At 50.5% G+C, this 17039-nt stretch overlaps 1 non-coding gene across 1 annotated transcript; it reads right to left on the bottom strand.

Annotated features, from left to right (window-relative positions):
* Window positions 1-6134: 6134 nt before the first annotated feature.
* Trnav-cac (transfer RNA valine (anticodon CAC)) lies at window positions 6135-6207 on the bottom strand. The gene has a single exon. It is a non-coding gene; the product is annotated as a tRNA-Val (tRNA).
* Between the last annotated feature and the right edge of the window lie 10832 nt (window positions 6208-17039).

The raw sequence follows: 17039 nt of genomic DNA, 5'->3' as shown, positions 1-17039 counted from the left end.
TTCAGTTGGTAGAGTGCTCGCCTCGCACACACAAGGCCCTGGGTTCCATCCCCAGCAACACACACACACACACACACACACACACACACACACACGAATATCTCCCAAATTAACAAGTGAATCACACTCCAACAGAGAGGCATGGAAAGCAGCCTTTGAATCACCTCTTTAACAGCCCCCTGCTGAGGGGCAGAATCCCAGCCCTGGGTCAGGAGTCCAGGGAGGAGCTGGACAGAGGGGAGAAAGAACCAGCCCGTCTGAAAGAAGAACTTGGCAGCAAAGCAAAACACTTCTTTTCCCTGTTTCTCAAAACCATGTCCTCAGGATTGGCATCAGGAACAAGGACCGACCGAGCTTTTGGCAATGGTTTTATAAACATTAGTGACCTAGGATGGTCCCACTTAGTTTTTCTTTTTTTCTGGGGGCGGGGGTACCAGGCATTGAACTCAGGGCATCGACCACTGAGCCCCATCCCCAGCCCTATTTTGTGTTTTATTTAGAGACAGGGTCTCACTGAGTTACTTAGCACCTACCATTGCTGAGGCTGGCTTTGAACTTGGGATCCTCCTGCCTCAGCCTCCAGTGGGAAGGTAAACTGTGCACCATCTGTTGTTCCCTTCTCAGGGTTCAATCAAGTCCACAGGGTATGCAATGCTTTATTAGAAACAGGCTCTGGGTCACGTGATGGTGGCCAGCTGTAGTCACAAAAGTGTTCTGAGCGCATTGAAGGCAGGCAAGGCCAAGCCAGGTGGCGGGCAGGTCGGGGACCTGCCATGGGGGCACCCCACTGCCAGTCCAGTGTGCTTCCTGCACACACATAGACAGGGCTAGGTGCAGGCACAGGTGCTGCGTTTCTCTGAAGTCTCCCTCTTTCGCTTAGACCAATCTGGACCGGCAACACTGCCAGACTCCCAGTTTTGCAGACTGTCTTGTGTTTTTGAATTTTCTTTCATTTTTATAAAAGCCATTTCTCAGCCACAGTGATAACGCCTGCTGCTCCCGTGCAGGGTCATCAGGGAGACTGCTTGCCCGGGCAGGTCCCTGACAAAAAAGGGCAGAAAATGGCAAGATTAACGCTGCCTCTGAGGCCCAAGTGGCTGCGACACACCTGCTCCTTCCTAGGACAGGGTGCAGGCAAGGGTCGAGGCTGGCTGCCCTGGACTGCTGGAGCGTGGACGGCCAGCTCCTCCTGCTTCCTGCCTCCAGGGCTGCTCCAGGGGCGCCCAGCTCCAGAGGCCCAGGGCAGCCTCCCCCTCCCGCCGCGGTGAGTCACGCCAGGCTGACCCCAGCAGGCCCGCTGCTCTGCCAGCAGGGTCTCTCTATCGCGCTCCAGATCAGACACCGACAGCCAAGCTTTTCTCCTTCAGCCGCCGGTTTGGAAAAGAGACTCCTAGGGTTCTGCTTCTCACACACAGCCGCGCCCCTCGGCCAAGTCCTCCGGGAGCTCTTCCCCGGGTGTCACCTGCCACCTGTGGGCCACAACGGGAACTGCAGCCCAGGACTGACCCAATGAAGCACCAAGCCCAACACAGGTGCAGGGCCAGCACTGCTGAAGGCACAGGGGACAGGGGACAGGCGTCTGCCCCGCTGGGTCTTCGTCTATGCCTGGTGGAGCAGCAGGCAGGCTAGGCGCCGGGGCTGCCTGACACTCCCGTCTCCCGGCCTGTGCTCTCTGTTTCTCCCTCTGTAGGGCAAGGAAAGAGACCTCCGTGGAAGCTGGCTTCTCCAAGTCTGCGGGGCAGCGTGGCCTGCCCTGAGGGAGGCCACGGGCCTCTGGTGTGATCCTCCTTCAGGCCCTCAGAGACGCCTGGAAATGCTTCCTCAGCCACGAACCCCCCAGGGAATCGTCCCATCAGACAGTTTTTATCTCTAGAATTCTGGAGATACAGGAAGCTAAGTAGAGACGGGGAAGTTTGCCTCCCGCGTCTCTGACTTCTGGAACATACAAGATGCAATGGTGAGGGCTGGGGTTGTGGCTCAGTGGCAGAGCGCTTGCCTAGCATGTGTGAGACACTGGGTTCGATCCCCGGCACCACATAAAAATAAAATCAAATAAAGGTATCGTGTCCATCTACAACTAAAAAAAGATTTAAAAAAAAAGATGCAATGATGATAGCTTTTAAATCTCTCCCTTTGGTAGTTCTAGCCTCTTTGCCAGCTCTGGGTTAGTTTCTGCCCAGGGCCCAGGGCTGCATGGCTCCGTGCTGACTACCACCACCGCCCACAGTGTCCTCCACAGGCCGGGACTCAGCAGACAGGAGTTGTTAGGAATCTCTGAGAAATTCCTGTTTCATTTACCCTATGATCTGTTGTCTCTGTTTGTGTTCTTCTTTCCAATCAACTTTATTCTTTGTTTATTCTATCGAAATTTCTTTTTTCTGTACTATTGGGGGCTGAACTCAGGGCCACTCTATCACTGAGCTGATCCCCACTCCCTTTTGTTTTTGAGACAGGGTCTCACTGAGCTGCTGAGGCTGGCCTTGAACTTGCGATCCTCCTGCCTCAGCCTCCCAAGTCACTGGGATGACAGGTGTGTGCCACCACCTCTGGCAGTTTAGGGAATTGTTTTAAAGCCACAGCAGTTCTCAGTCTTCTGTCTGTTTTGTGATTGTTCCATCGTATAAAAGCCACATTCATACGCCCTACAACTAGCAACAGAGAATATCGTGCCGTACTGGCCTCTGTTACTTAGATTTTGCTTTTGAGAATTATCCATGAAGATACGCATGACTCAGGATGACATGGTGGGCCCTCGTGGGACACTGATTGTGCTGGAGGGTGTAGACCGTGAGGGCAAGAGCAGGCAGGTTGCTGAGAGTGGCTTTGAACTTGCAACCCTCCTGCCTCAGCGTCCAAAGTAGCTGGGATTATAGGAGTGTGCCACTGCACCCAGCCTTTGTACCAAACTTTAATGATAACTCTCTGAGCAGTTATCATTGCGATCACTGGAAATGATAATTTGTTGGAGTTCTTCTGAATTCCTTACAAGTTCCAATAAAATTACCCTACCCCCCAAAAGAATATTCATGGTTCTCAATATTCCCTTCCACTGCTACCTCACAACCCTGCACACAACACACCCACGTGGTCTACCCACCCAACACCAGGCTTCCGGGGCCCTGGGAACAGCCTGGGCATGCACTCTCCAGGGCCCTCCTGCACCAGCTGCAAACTTCAGCGCCTGTGGCCGAGAGCCCACCCCTTCTGCCTGTGCTGCTTGGGTCCTGCGAAGACCTGGAGATGGAAGCACTCTGGGAAAGGAAGACGAAGGAAAAACAAATCCAAAGAGCATCTCCGTTGGTTATCCTGTTGCACAAAGCACCTGTGAGAATGAGAACAAGTGGGCAAATGCCATGGAGTCGGGTTATAGACCCCAAGAGAAGAAAGGCACTTACATAAGGAGACCCGTTTCCGTTAATACATTATATAGTTTTTAAAAGCAAAAGATCTGAAACATCCTAAATCCCTGTCGAGGGGCATGGGTTGAATTGTCAGTGCTCATTCCCAGGGTGGGGCACCATTCAGTTGTGCCAAACAGAGGGGAACGGTGTCTGCACACAGCTCTGGAGGGACTTGGAGACCTCTCTGAACAGAGCAGGAGAAATGGCACAGAATGTGTTAGCATGTACAGAGGACAGGCAGGAAACAGAAGTCCATCTGCCTGCCTGCCTGCCTGTCTATCATCTATCGCCATCCATCCATCATCCATCTTTCATTATCTATGATCTATCTTCCATCTATCTTCTATCATCTATGTACACCATCCATCCATCATCCATCCATCATCAATCATCTGTCATCTCTCCATCTCTCTGTGTCTGCCTGTGTTTTAACAATAAGCGGGGAAGATGACACCATGGTACACTCTACAGGGTCATCTGGGGAGGCAGGGGGAAGGTCTGGGATGGAAGCACAACTTCTTTGAAGGTACCTTGATCTATAGATTCGAATTTGGAATCATGCATTTGTTATACCTTATAAAACAAAAGTAATTTCAAGAAAATAAGGTTAGGCAAAGAAACCACATGTGTACCCTGGTGGTCTGACCAGCAGAGGGGCTGTTTCAGTTGAAACCGTGGGAACGTGAAAGTCTCTCCACTGGACAAAATACCAAGGGCAAGAAGAACAGGAAACGAGAAAGAAGGCTCAGGCCTCCCTGACGGGCGGGTGGCCGTGCTGGTGCTCCTGGTGGGACTGTGTGTGCACTGAGGGAAAGGCACGTGTGGCCCCGGACACTGTTGTTACCTGGGTCACAGAAGGTGGGGACCGCATATGGGAGAAGGGCGATTCTGGAGCTCTGCTCGGATGAGCAGCACAGCCAGTGGGGAGCCCTGGTGCAGGGTGCTGAGGTAGGCCCCTGGCCCGCCTGGCCCGACACCCACGGGGTGCTCCCTGTTCCCTCTTTTGCTTCATGGAGGTGAACTTCATACAGACACAGCGAGCTGCCCGAGGAAGGAGAGGGCCGTCCTGAGAACAAAGGCAAACACCTCCTTCAGAAGGCACCACTCCCTCCCAGGCTGCTCCCTTCCCCACACTGGCCAGCCACCCATCCACGGCCATGGACAGGTTTTCGTGATTGCTGCAGCTATCACTGCTAGTCTTAGGGGCCAGCAAGACAGTGGCTTTTCTATAACAGCATGCCATTCAAAGGGGACGAAGTTGAGGCTACGTAGTGTGAGCGAGCCCGGGCTCTGAAGGCCAGCAGGGCTGCGGTGACCGGGCTACGCTGCGTGCTGGGGACTTGCTGGGAGAGCAGGTCAGGGGCACCCTCATCTCTTACACACACACCACATACAGCGCACCACACACAGTGACCACGTGAGGAGACGGTCGTGCTAATTGGATGTGTATGTGGAAACATCATATTACACACCTTAAACACAACATGACATTTTTATCTGAAAAGTAATATAAGCCCTTTGCTGATAAAAATAGAAAGGATCACAAATAGTTAAAATAACTATATTTGGAAGAAAAAAGGAACAAAAATTTAAAAAGAAATAGAAGTTAGGAGACAAAGAGTAGGTCAGAGTGCACATGCAGCCAGATCAAATAAGTCCTTCAAAATCAGGGTTCCCACAGCCCCTCCACCCACTCGTGTTCTTTTTTAATCTTTGGTACCAGGGATTGAACCCAGGGGATCTTAACCACTGAGCCACATCCCCAGTCCTTTTTATTTTTTATTCAGAGACAGGGTCTTACTGAGTTGCTTAGGGCCTCGCTAAGTTGCCCAGGCTGGCTTTGAGCTCACGATCCTCCTGCCTCAGCCTCCTGAGCCACTGGGATTACTGGTGTGCACCACTGCACCAGCCTCACATTCTGACTCAAGATAAAGGCCAGGATGCCCCCTCAGAGGGCCACCACCCTAACACTCACGTACACCACTTGACAGCAGCAGGAGCTCAGATGAAGCGGGCTCTGACTAATTAATCTTTAGATTTTGTTCAAGTACACCTCTGCTTTGTGACTGCCCATCTGTAACTTTTAAGCAAAACACAGCATTATGTAAATGCATGTATAATTTGTTGAAAGAAAAGTCAACATTCTTCATTAGAACATGGCTCAGCGTGAGACCTGCACAGTGGGTGGCAGGGAGAAAAGGTCTGGCTGTGGAGCACGGGAGGATCGTGATGTTTTAATAAGGCTTCGTCCTCAGAGGGCGGTGTGCTTGTGCATGGTCCACGTGTGCATGTGGTGTGGCGCTGGGCTCCTGTGTGTGTGCAGGCGTGTGCATGTGTATACACATACAATTCTTGCACACGTGAGGGAACCTAGGAAGCTCCACACTCTGCCACAGCAGGGGAGCCCGTAGCTACAGAACCTTCCACCCGCACCTCCCAGCTCCACTTCATCCATCTCCCAGAACACTGTGGGTGGATGCATTCTGCCTACCCACCCACCAGGAAGGAGCCCTGGGCGTTCTAAGTGCTGGTGCTCAGGGTCCCTCAGGCAGTGACAGTGAAGTCAGAGAGCCTGAGCCCTGCCCATACCCAAGAGCCTTTATGGCTTCCCAGGCCTTGAGGAAACTTCCAACAGGAGAGGCAGGGGTCAGGCCGGGGTGCAGAAGAAGGAGGGGCAGGAATCCGAGGGATCAAAACATGACAGCTAAAGCCCATTTGTATTTATTTATTTTTTGGTGGTGCTGGGGATTGAACCCAGGGCCTTGTGCATGTGAGGCAAGACCTCTACCAACTGAGCTACATCCCCAGCCCAAAGCTAAACATTTTTTAAAGCCAAGGCAATCTCCCAGAAATTTCCACAGACAGCAGAAAGATAGGAAATTGAAGAAAAAAAGTAAAGTCGATTCACAGAGGAGGTTCCCTCACCCATGTCAGCAGAAACCCCAAAGGTGGGGAGCAGAGAGAATGCAAAGGGGGATTGTCAGAGAAAGGACAGAGGGAGGTGTCTGGGACACAGATCCTTCCGCTCCTCTGTGGATGTGTCACCCTGATAAAACACACTGGTGCAGAGGCAGGGGGCAGTGTGGGCCATCGCTGGCACTCTGCCATCTCCCCTCGGTGCACCTACGAGGGGCCCAGAACCCCAGGGCAGCACCCAGCCCACTCCCCCTGCTCCAATGCCACAGCCTCAGGCTCTCCAGGGAAAGCCCTGCAGGGCCCCTGTCTGTCCTCCCCACCGTCTGGGCTCCCTGTCCCCAGCCCCGCCACCCCTGCTCCCCAGCTCCCTGTCTACCCTCCCCACAGCTGGCCCCATGCACCTCCAACTCTTCCAGCATCGTCTTCAGGGGGTGTTTTAATTTCAGAAATGAATGCCAGCAGTGAACCAGTGCTCCAAACCAAGGTGGGGACGGACAGAGCTCTTCAACCCTCTCGGGAAACGCACAGACAAGGCCTGCCGTGGACAACACCAGAAAGAGCAGCGTGGAGAGGTCTGAGCCTCCGTCAGGAAAGAGAAACTGGACAAGAGGTGCTTTGGGCCACCACCAGGGGCGGGGACCAGCAGGTCCTACAGCCTTCCACTTCAGCCCGCGGTCTGTCTGGTTGGTCTGACCATGTGCACGCAGCGCCTCCTACACAGAGTCAGAGCGTCACTCTGCGGTGGGTACAAAGCTTTCAACTTATTTAAGAACAATAAGATGCCCAGACTTTCAGCGTTTGGTGGGATTGGTCTTGACCCTTTATTCGCCTGTGTAGCCGCCCTCTAATCTAAGCTATGGATGTTCCCAGGGCCCTCCTGGCCACTTCCCACTTTCTCACCCCTGTGGTGGAGACTCTTCCTGCTGGTCCTCATGGATCATCTGGAGGGGATGCCACAGTGTGTGCCTTTCACTCCATCACTCAACCATTTCCTTATATTGCTGGGGAATATTCCATCCTCACCAATGTACACCGATATTTGTTTTGTCCACTCTCCCATTGATGGGAATCTGGGTTGTTTCCAGTTTTCTTACCATTATGAATTAAGCTGCAGCACACCCCTTTGCATAAGTCTCTGTGTGGACCTGTTTTCGTTTCTCAAGGGCAAACCCAGGAGCAGAGCTGTTCCAGGCGAAGGGAGAGATGCCGCGGGACAGTTCTCCAGGAGGGTTGAGGCATTTCCACCCCACAACGATGAGTTTACAGACATACATCAAATTGTCTTTTTTAAAAAAATATGAATAGGTTACTCTTTGAGAGCAGTTTTAGGTTTACAGAAAAATCAGGCAGGAAGTACAGTATCAATTCGCCTCTTCCCTGCCCTCCTGTATCTCATTATTCACTTCTTCTGTGAAAGTGGCACATTTGCTACCATTGATGAACCAACACTAGACAGTTATTAATTAATGGTTTAAAAGATAATGTTTAAATGAACCAAACTAACGTTAGCTTTTTGGTTTTGTTTTGTTTTGTTTTTTTTGGTAATGAGGACTGAACTCAGGGGCACTTAACCACGGAGTCACATCCCCAGCCCTTTTTTGTATTTAATTTAGAGATTTAAAGACAGGGTCTCACTGAGTTGCTTAGGGTCTCACTAAGTTGCTGAGGCTGGCTTTGAACTTGAGATCCTCCTGCCTTAGCTTCCTAAGCCCCTGGGATTCCAGGGATGAGCCACTGCTCCTGGCACATTAATATTTATATTAACTAAACGTTTTAAACATGTGGATGATTAAAACAAAAATCCTTCCTATTTTTCCACGTCTTTCGGTACATTTTTCAAATAGGCTTCTGGTGGAAGTAGCTTGCCTGCTGCCAGCCAGTTTCCACAGGCAAAGCCGCAGAAGGAAGGCGGGGCAGTGGGGTGTGCCACCTGGGGAGGAAGAGGCCCATCTGAGGCTCATGCCCTGGGAGACAGGTGCCCTGGGTCTGAGTAGGGGGAGAGGAACCAGCCCTTAAACCACACCCTCAGTATCTAGGGCTCCTGGGTGGGGGCAAGACCCAGTGCCGTCCAGAGGGAGCGCTCTCAGGTGCTCCAGCTGCCCCCGCCTCCCTGCGGTTCCAAGGACAGCACCTGAGACGGGACATTGTCCTGCATATGCTGAAGGCATTACTGTTTACAAGGCATGTTAGAAGTGAAAGAAAGATCACTAACTAAGCCTACGTGCAGCCTTGATCCAGGGAGAACTCGGCTTAGCCAACTTCAGGATGAGAATGCAGAGCCGCGTGAGCCACGGCAGGACCGGAGCCCCGGAGCCCGCAGGCTGCATTCCTCAGCTCCCTCCAGGCAGTGAAGGAGGAGCCGGGCTCCACCTAGAGACACGGCAGCCACGGAGCAGCCCTCCACGCGGCAAGCCCCGTTCATACTTAAAGTTCTTAAACATGTTCAGACTTGAGGCCACAGCCATGGGCGACTGCAATTCCAAATTCCCCTGGGAAACTGAGAAACTGATCATCCCAGAAATGAAGTTGAAAGTTGATATGGAGGGACGTTCTCAGACCATAAAACCACAGGAATACACAAGGAGGCAGCTGTCTGACGGAGTTCATGTTCAGTCCGCGTTCATAAATTGAACACACTATTGCTGAAGATTAGAAAAGTATATAGTGTCCTCCGCCTTGGCATTGTGTTCTTAAGAAGCGTGAGCGGGAACGTAAGCGGAAGGGGGGTGCCCACCTGTAATCCCAGCAGCTTGGGAGGCTGAGGCAGGAGGACTGCAAGGTCAAAGCCAGCCTCAGCCAAAGCGAGGCGCTAAGCAACTCAGTGAGATCCTCTAAATAAAATGCAAAATAGGGCTGAGGATGTGGCTCACTGGTCAGGTGCACCTAAGTTCCATCCCAGATAGCCGCCCCCCAAAAAATGAAGCATGTAAGGGCTCTATTTTTGAACTCTTTGCCATCAAGTCATGGGAAAGGGGTTCAGACATCTCAGTGATGTTCTGCAAATTTTATTGCTGAGGGTGGTCTCATTATTATTTTTTTTAAACTGGGAATTGCTCATTCCATCACTGAGCCACATCCCCAGCCCTTTTTAATTTTTTTCTTTTTAAATTGGGTCTTGCTAAGTTGTGAAGGCGGGCCTTGAACTTGTAATCCTCCTGCCTCATCCTCCAGATCGACTGGGATTACAGGTGTGGTTGGTCCACTGCACCTGGCGATTGCTGATCATGGAACAGTCAACACATTCCACAATGTCTCGGTGCACTTAATTGGTGCAAATGAGGTCAAATAATCTGGAGGGTTTTTTCCTCTCTCCACATTTTTTATTGGTGTGTTGTAGTGTACATAGTTCTGGGGTCTGTTATCACGTTCACACATACACACAATTTTATAAAATATAATTTGGCCAATATCCCTCCCCAGCACTTCCCTCCTCCCTTCTGTCTCCTGCCCCCTGGTCCCATTTCTCTGCTGATCTCCCTCTGATTTTCATGAGGTCCACCTTTCTTTTTCCTCTCCAGCTTCCACAGATGAGAGAAAACATGTGGCCCCTGACCTTCTGAGTTTGACTGATTTCACTTAACATATTGCTCTCAAGTTCCATCCAGTTTTCCTGCAAATGACATAATTTATTTTTTCTTTGTGGCTGAACAACACTCCATTGTGTATCTAGACCACATATTCTCTATCCACTTGTCCACTGATGGACACCGAGCCTGGTTCCATAGTTTGGCTGTTGTGAATTGTGTCGCTGTAAACATGTGTATGCATTTATCACCGTAGTGAGATGACTTCAATTCTTCAGAATAAATACCAAGGAGCGGTATAGCTGGGTCACATGGCGGTTCCAGGCCTAGACTTTTGAGGAACCTCCATACTGATTTCCATAATGACTGTACTAATTCACAGTCCCACCAACAGTGTAAAAGTGATCCTTTTCTCCACATCCCCTCTAGCATTTATTATTAGTTGTGTTCTTGATTTCTTGATGACTGCCATTCTGGCTGGAGTGAGGTAAAATCTCAGTGTAGTTTTGGTCTGCATTTCTCTAATTGCTAATGATGTTGGATTTTTTTAAATTGTAGTTGAACACAATACCTTTATTGTATTTATTTTTATGTGGTGGTGAGGATCGAACCCTGGGTCTTGCACATGCTAGGCGAGTGCTCTACCGCTGAGCCACATCCCAGCCCCGATGTTGGATATTTTTTCATACATTTGTTGGCCGTTTGTATTTCTTCTTTTGAGAAATGTCTGCTTAATTCATTTTCACGTTTATTAATTGGGTTATTTGTTTTTTAGCATAAGGTTTTTTGAGCTCTTTTTATATTCTAGATATTTATCCTCTGTTAAGAGAGTAGCTAGCACAGATTTTCTCCCACCCTGTGGGTTCTCTCTTCCCATTCCTAAATGTTTCCTTTGCTGTGCAGAAGGTTTTTATTTGTTATCATCCCACGTATTAACTCTTGGCATTATTTCCTGAGCTTTAGGGGTCCAGGATTTGGAGTTTTTAAGTCACTGGATTCCAATCACGCACACAGCCCTTGCAAGAAAGAGCCTTCAATGAAGGCATGCAAAATAGCACTTTGAGGCTTAGAGCCAACATTTGAAATCCCTGGAGGTTCAGAGAGCCAGGAAGGAGAAAGTGTCTGGAGAAAGCACTGGAAGATCATAGCCGCTAAGGAGTGAGGCTGAGAGGCTCTCCTCAGCTCCTCTTGATCTTGAGTTTGACAAAGAACAGAGCAAGAGCAGGTACCTCAGTCATCCAACATGAGGGTGCTTGGGGCAGGGCATGCCAGGTAATTGTGTGCAGTTGCAAAATCTCTTTCACTTGCTTCCTTAATGAAATAAATCCTGTCTGGGGTAGATTGGCCACGTTTCTGTTTTGGCTTGAAATCATGGTGCTCCAATTGCAGCCGAGGGCTATAAAACTTGATGTGGTCCCAAGTGGAGGACAGGACTCCAGGCTCAGGTGAGTCACCGCAGCGGGGTGAGCTGGCCACCCAGCAGACGTTCTCACAGTGCGGGCGCACGGCAAACCCGGGCAGTGCCAGCCTGGAGCTGGGGAGCCTGGCCTGGGTGGGTGAATCATCAGGTACATACTTAGCCTTGACTCCACCTGAAGGAGGCGGGGTGGGGCGGCTGATCAGGTTCAGGGTGCTGGGCTCCCCAGTGTCAGTGAGTGCTGAAGCCAGCAGGGGCATTTAGGTTTTTGTTCTTACCTTTTAAATTATAAAGGAAAAACACAGATCTCTGGCTTTGTTTTTGTTTTGTTTTGTTTTTTAAGTCTCTATACTGTTTGGTACCATGTTCACATGCTGGTTAATTGGGGAACATTTTGAAGGGTCTTAGTGGATATCCTTCACCATGAGCCTAAGAAGTTCAGCTCCATGTGGACAATTCACACTGATGTTGATCTTTTTTTTTTTTTGGTTGGGGATTGAACCCAGGGGCACTTTACTACTAAGCTACATTCCCAATCTTTTTATTTTGAGACAAGGTTTTGCTAAGTGCTTAGGGACCCTCTAAGTTGCTGACTTTGAACTCACAATCCTCCTGCCTCAGCCTCCAGAGCCGCTGGGATTACAGGCGGGAGCCCCCGCCCGGCTAACAGTGATGTTATTCTTTTCCTGAAGGGAGCTACATGGCCTGAGTAGGGGCTGGCAACCTCTCCCAGTACACGATTTCTCCAAAAGCACTGATAGATTTCCAAACACAGGAGAGGAAATGCAGTTCCACAGTGTGAAGTCAGAGATTCATTGAGTCAGTGCATCGTGGTGATGGTATTTTACTGGTAATGACGCCTCCTCTTTCACAATGAGCCCTAATAATCCAAGATGAGATGACAGCCATCCAGGGGGCCACCAGGGGGCTAGCTGAGCCACCATGGTGGAGTGCCTGCTGAGTGACAGTTGATGCTGGGACAATTTTTCTTGTCTTGTGCTAACGGGCTGTGTGTTCAAATATAAACAACTTCAATCACATGTTTTTACTGATGCTTAGGAGATGTCCCCAATAACTGAAAATCTATAACATAATCCCATCTTCAGTTTCTAAAGAATGCAAAACATTGATGTCCAACCCACCCCAAATTGACCATGTGCCGTGAAGAGGGCTTTGCTTGGGGTGTGAGGACAAAGGCAGGAGGCTGTGGTCCCGACTCACTGCGTCCCCAGAGGGTCCCTTGGGGAAGTCCAGTCCCTGGCGTGATGGTGCTGAGAGGTGCACATTTAAGAGGCGGAGCCTGGTGGGAGGTAACTAGGTCAGGCCGTCCTGATGAGAGTCCAACCTGGTGAGGGTCCGACCTGGTGAGGCGGTTTGGCTCTCCAGAGGTGGAGGAATTCTTCCCTGTGAGGGAGGTTGTTATGAGCCCCGCTCAACCCCACCTTGTCTCCTGCTGCATCGCTTCCTGTGTGTCTCAGGCTCCAGCCATGATGCTGCACAGAGAGGGGCCTGGCCAGCAAGGGCCATGCCATGTGGGCTTTCCAGCCACCAGAATCACATGCCAAATAAGTCTCTTTTCTCTATAAATTACCCAGCCTCAGGTATTTTGTTATAGCAACAAAACATAGACAATGAGGCATGGCTGTGTGCCCCGCCCCCACCACACACACTGTAATCTTGGCTGGAATTTCCATTGTTTCTTTTATTTCACCCATCAAGGGTCTTTGTTAGACTATTACAGGTAGGAGACTAGAGAGTTACGTAGGAAGGACTGAGATGTGTGGGACAGCCTAGGGAATATGGTTTTTGAAAACCAATAGGGTAGAGTAATACTTCCCCACCTCTATGTTAGAATGCAATGTGTATCTGAGGGCCTTCCGAGCGTGCTATGAACTTAGGTGCAAGGCATTTGATGGGGACCGAATAAAGTCTCTTTAATCTGCCACTTCTATTGTCTGACCATTTAACAGAATGAGATTGGGTGGAGACGAAAGAACTACTCTCTACTGAACCTCACATGCCATTCATCATTAAGACAGTGTGGACAGTAAGAGACCTGAAAGGTCACGTGTCCCCCTTTGCTAACAAGGGACACAATTCATTACCTAATGAACACAGTGGAAGAATCCATTAATGATCTTGTTAATACAATTGAATCCTTGGGGATCAGGATTTCCAAGTCTCGTTATAACCTAGAAACTTCCAGTGCTAACTCCTGGAGGGTATAATGAATTCAGTTACTTTGGAGCTTCAAAGCTTTGGTCTCCAAGGAAGAATGTTTTTCTCCGTCACTTAGAAATACATGGTGATGGGCAGGGGTTGTGGCTCAGTGGTGAAGCACTTGCCTAGCATGTGAGAGGCACTGGGTTGGATTCTCAGCATCACATATAAAATAATGAATAAAATAAAGATCAATCAACATCTAAAAAAATAAACAAATAAATTAACAAAATAAAATACATGGTGAATGTGGGTATGTGGCACAAGCCTGTGATCCCAGCAACTTGGGAGGCTGAAGCAGGAGGATCACAAGTTCAAGACCAGCCTCAGCAACTTAGCAAGACCCTGTCTCAAAAATAAAAAGGGTTGGGGATGTAGCTCCATGGTAGAGCATCCCTGGATTCAATCCCCAGGACAGGAAAAAAATAAAAAGGTTATAAATAAAGATGCCAAGTGTCCTTCTCCATCCATCTGAGCTAGAAAATGCTTTTTCTTATCTCCTCAATCTATGATCTTAGGCTAAAAATTTTGCTTTTAAGGTCCTGGGTGGATAATTTTTCCACCTGACAATACTAGTTACATGGAAAGCATGAACCACCATTCCCCACCACACCAGCACTGGGGATTGAACCCAGGGGTGCTCAACCCCTGAAGTACAACCCCAGCCCTTTTTATTTTCAGACAGGATCATGCTAACGTGCTTAGGGCCTTACTAAGCTGCCCAGGCAGCCCTTGAACTTGGAATCCTCCTGTGTCAGCCTCTCTAGTTGCTGGGATTACAGGTGCACCACCACATCAGCCCCAAAAAACACTTTTTCTTTTTTCAGGGCTGAGGATCTAACTCCGGGCCTTTCCTGTGCTAGGTAAATGCTCTGCCACTGAGTAAATCCCCAACCCCACAAACCACTTCTTAAACAACCTAACATTAATCGTCAGGCGATTCCACCATTATTTCCCAGAAAAGTCTGTGTTGACCTTCGATTCAGTAATTATACTATTGGGCTTTTATCTCAGAGTAATGAAAAATTATGTGCCCAAGCATATACAGAGGTTCACGGCAGGTTTTGTTGGTAACAGCCCCAAATGTCTCTCAGTGGGTGAATGGCCCCAGGAACTGGGGTAGCCTGGACTCTGTGGGTGCTCCCAGCACCTCCGGCGGCCTGGTGCATGGGGCTGAGCGGAGAAGCCAGTCTCAGGAGGGGAACATGGGGCATCTGGACTGTGATGGCAGCTGCCCAGACCAGCACTGACACCGTGGAGATGGTGCAAGCACACGACCAGTGAAAGTCGCACGGGCAATCAGAATCAGACCTGGATGGCATCAAAGTCACCATTTTAAAAGTTGTCAGCCCTGGGGGAACTGGGAACGGACAAGAGACCTCTCTACCTCCCACTGCTGCCTTCGAGTGGATACATCTCCATAAGTTTCCATTAAAAGACGTACAGGATACCCTGCCAGGCAGATATTTCTTAACGTTACATAATGTGTGATTCCGTCTTATCTAAGGTTCCTGAGTCCACAAAGCTAGAGGCGTGAGATTGGGTGGTGACAGCCGGGGACTGGGCGGGGAGGGAGGCGAGGGAGGCGCACAGAGGTGAATTCTAATTCTCCTTTTCAGGCTTTCTTGCACTGGAACTAAGAAATGGAAAGCAGATCCTCTGTTCCAGAGCATGGGAGGCCAAGGCCAAGGGATTTTTTTTTTTTTTCCAAATAATGAGAGACTCACAGCAAGTTGCATAGTGCCAGTGTTAGACCAGGACACAAAGAAAAGACCACTGACTCCAATTAAAATCAAACTAAAGCAAGCTTATTATTTCAACCGGCCGGGCTGCCTCTCCCCACAAAAACCGCAGGAACAAGGCAGCAGCTGCATCTTTTCTGCAGCCCAGCTTTATAGCCCAGAAAGTTACACAAAGGGGGGCGGTTACAGATAACAAAACTCTGACGAGCATAACACTAATGGTAGTTTACATTTTTGCTGGCCCCGACATGAGAATTTATGAAGGTCATTAGAGCCTCAGAGAGAGTCGTTATCTGGCCAGGGAAGGCCAAGATTTGTGTCACTAAAGTTTCAGAGAGGGCTGCTATCTGGTCAGAGAGCCAGGCATGGGTGAGTTCAAGGCACGGCAGGCATTCCAAGCAGGTTCAGAATTTGCAGTAATTTATAGTAAAGCCGAAATTAGCTTTTCATGTCTTTGTGGCGAGATGGCTCCCAATTTTAAGAGGGAATCAGGCTGGGTCTATCACCAGGAGTCCCGAGGCTGCTCCTCCCACGGAAGCAATGCACGGCCAGGGAGCTGGCGGGGATCAGCGTGGTTAGCTGGACTCCAGGGCTTGTGCAGACTTCTCCAGATCATACAGACCCTGTGTGTGTGTGTCTGGGTGCATGTGTGCGTGTGTGTGTGTGGTTTCATGTAGATTTTCACAGATCTTACTGGCTCTGTAGAAGAGAGCGAGATGTAACCAGTGCGTACTGACCAGGCCCAGTGCCTGCCTGGGCCCTGCTGTCTGCAGGCACCTGTGAGAGTGAGTGCCTCGTCATGCCTGTCTGTGGGATGGGCACCTTGGGTCAGGCTGCCGTGACGTGTGGTGAGCGAGCGTGCCCTTCACAACAGGCACACACACCAAGCCCTGGACCCTAGATCCAAACGCCAGGGAAACCATGGTCGCCACCACAGAGCTCTCAGGAAGGGCAGGCACCATGTTGGGCCATGTGGGATGACCATGTGCGACTGTTTTTGACCTGTGGGAGCAACGGCTCTGTGTGGCTCAGCCCGTGACGACCTTCCTGTAGAATGTTCCAGGAGGTCCTGCGGGAGGTCAAGAGTCCCAGCCCAGAGTCAGGCAGCAGCGGGCACAAAGCCTGACGTCACAGCTCACCCTGTGGCCCCGAGCAGGCTGTCCTGTTTCACTGCTCCCTGCAGGTTAAGTGACGGTCATTAGCGCTGGTCAGCAGCCCCATCCCCCCACGCACAGGTGGGATGCGTGTCCTGCCCTGTGGCCGGGCGGGCTGTGTGGCCAGGCCTGGCTAGGGAGGGGGTAGCTGTGAGGAGTGTCAGACCTGGAGCGCGGTCGCTGAGCTGGCCCGGGCTCCCAGCAGCCACACAGGCCCCGTCCTCCTCCCCTCCCCCTACTGCCGCTTCATGGAGTCTAGTTCTGGTGACCTCATTTTTAACGGGGTGTGCTGTGGCACAGGCCTCGAGTGTCCCCCAGAGGCCCAGCTGGGCGATTTTAGGAGGTGGTGGGTCCCTTCAGAGGAGGGGCCCCCTGGGGGTCTTCGGGCCACTGAGGCAGTGCCCACCGGGGAGAGCAGGACCTCACTTCTCTCTCCTCCTCTCTTTTGTTTCCCAGCCAGGAGGCGAGGGGTTCCCACCAAGTGCTCCCACCATGGGGTGACCCTGCCATGGGCTTAAAGGCAACGGGATCAACAGACCATGGACTGGGACCTCTGAGACCATGAGCCCAAACGAACCTTCTTCATGTCTAAGTTGATTACCTCCGACGTCTGTTACAGTCACGGAAAGCTGAACCCGGGGCCCTGGGATCCTTTTGTTTAATGC

Source organism: Marmota flaviventris, chromosome 8, assembly GCF_047511675.1.
Source record: "Marmota flaviventris isolate mMarFla1 chromosome 8, mMarFla1.hap1, whole genome shotgun sequence".
NCBI classification, from domain to species: domain Eukaryota; kingdom Metazoa; phylum Chordata; class Mammalia; order Rodentia; family Sciuridae; genus Marmota; species Marmota flaviventris.
This window is presented reverse-complemented; position numbering and strand designations above follow the sequence as displayed.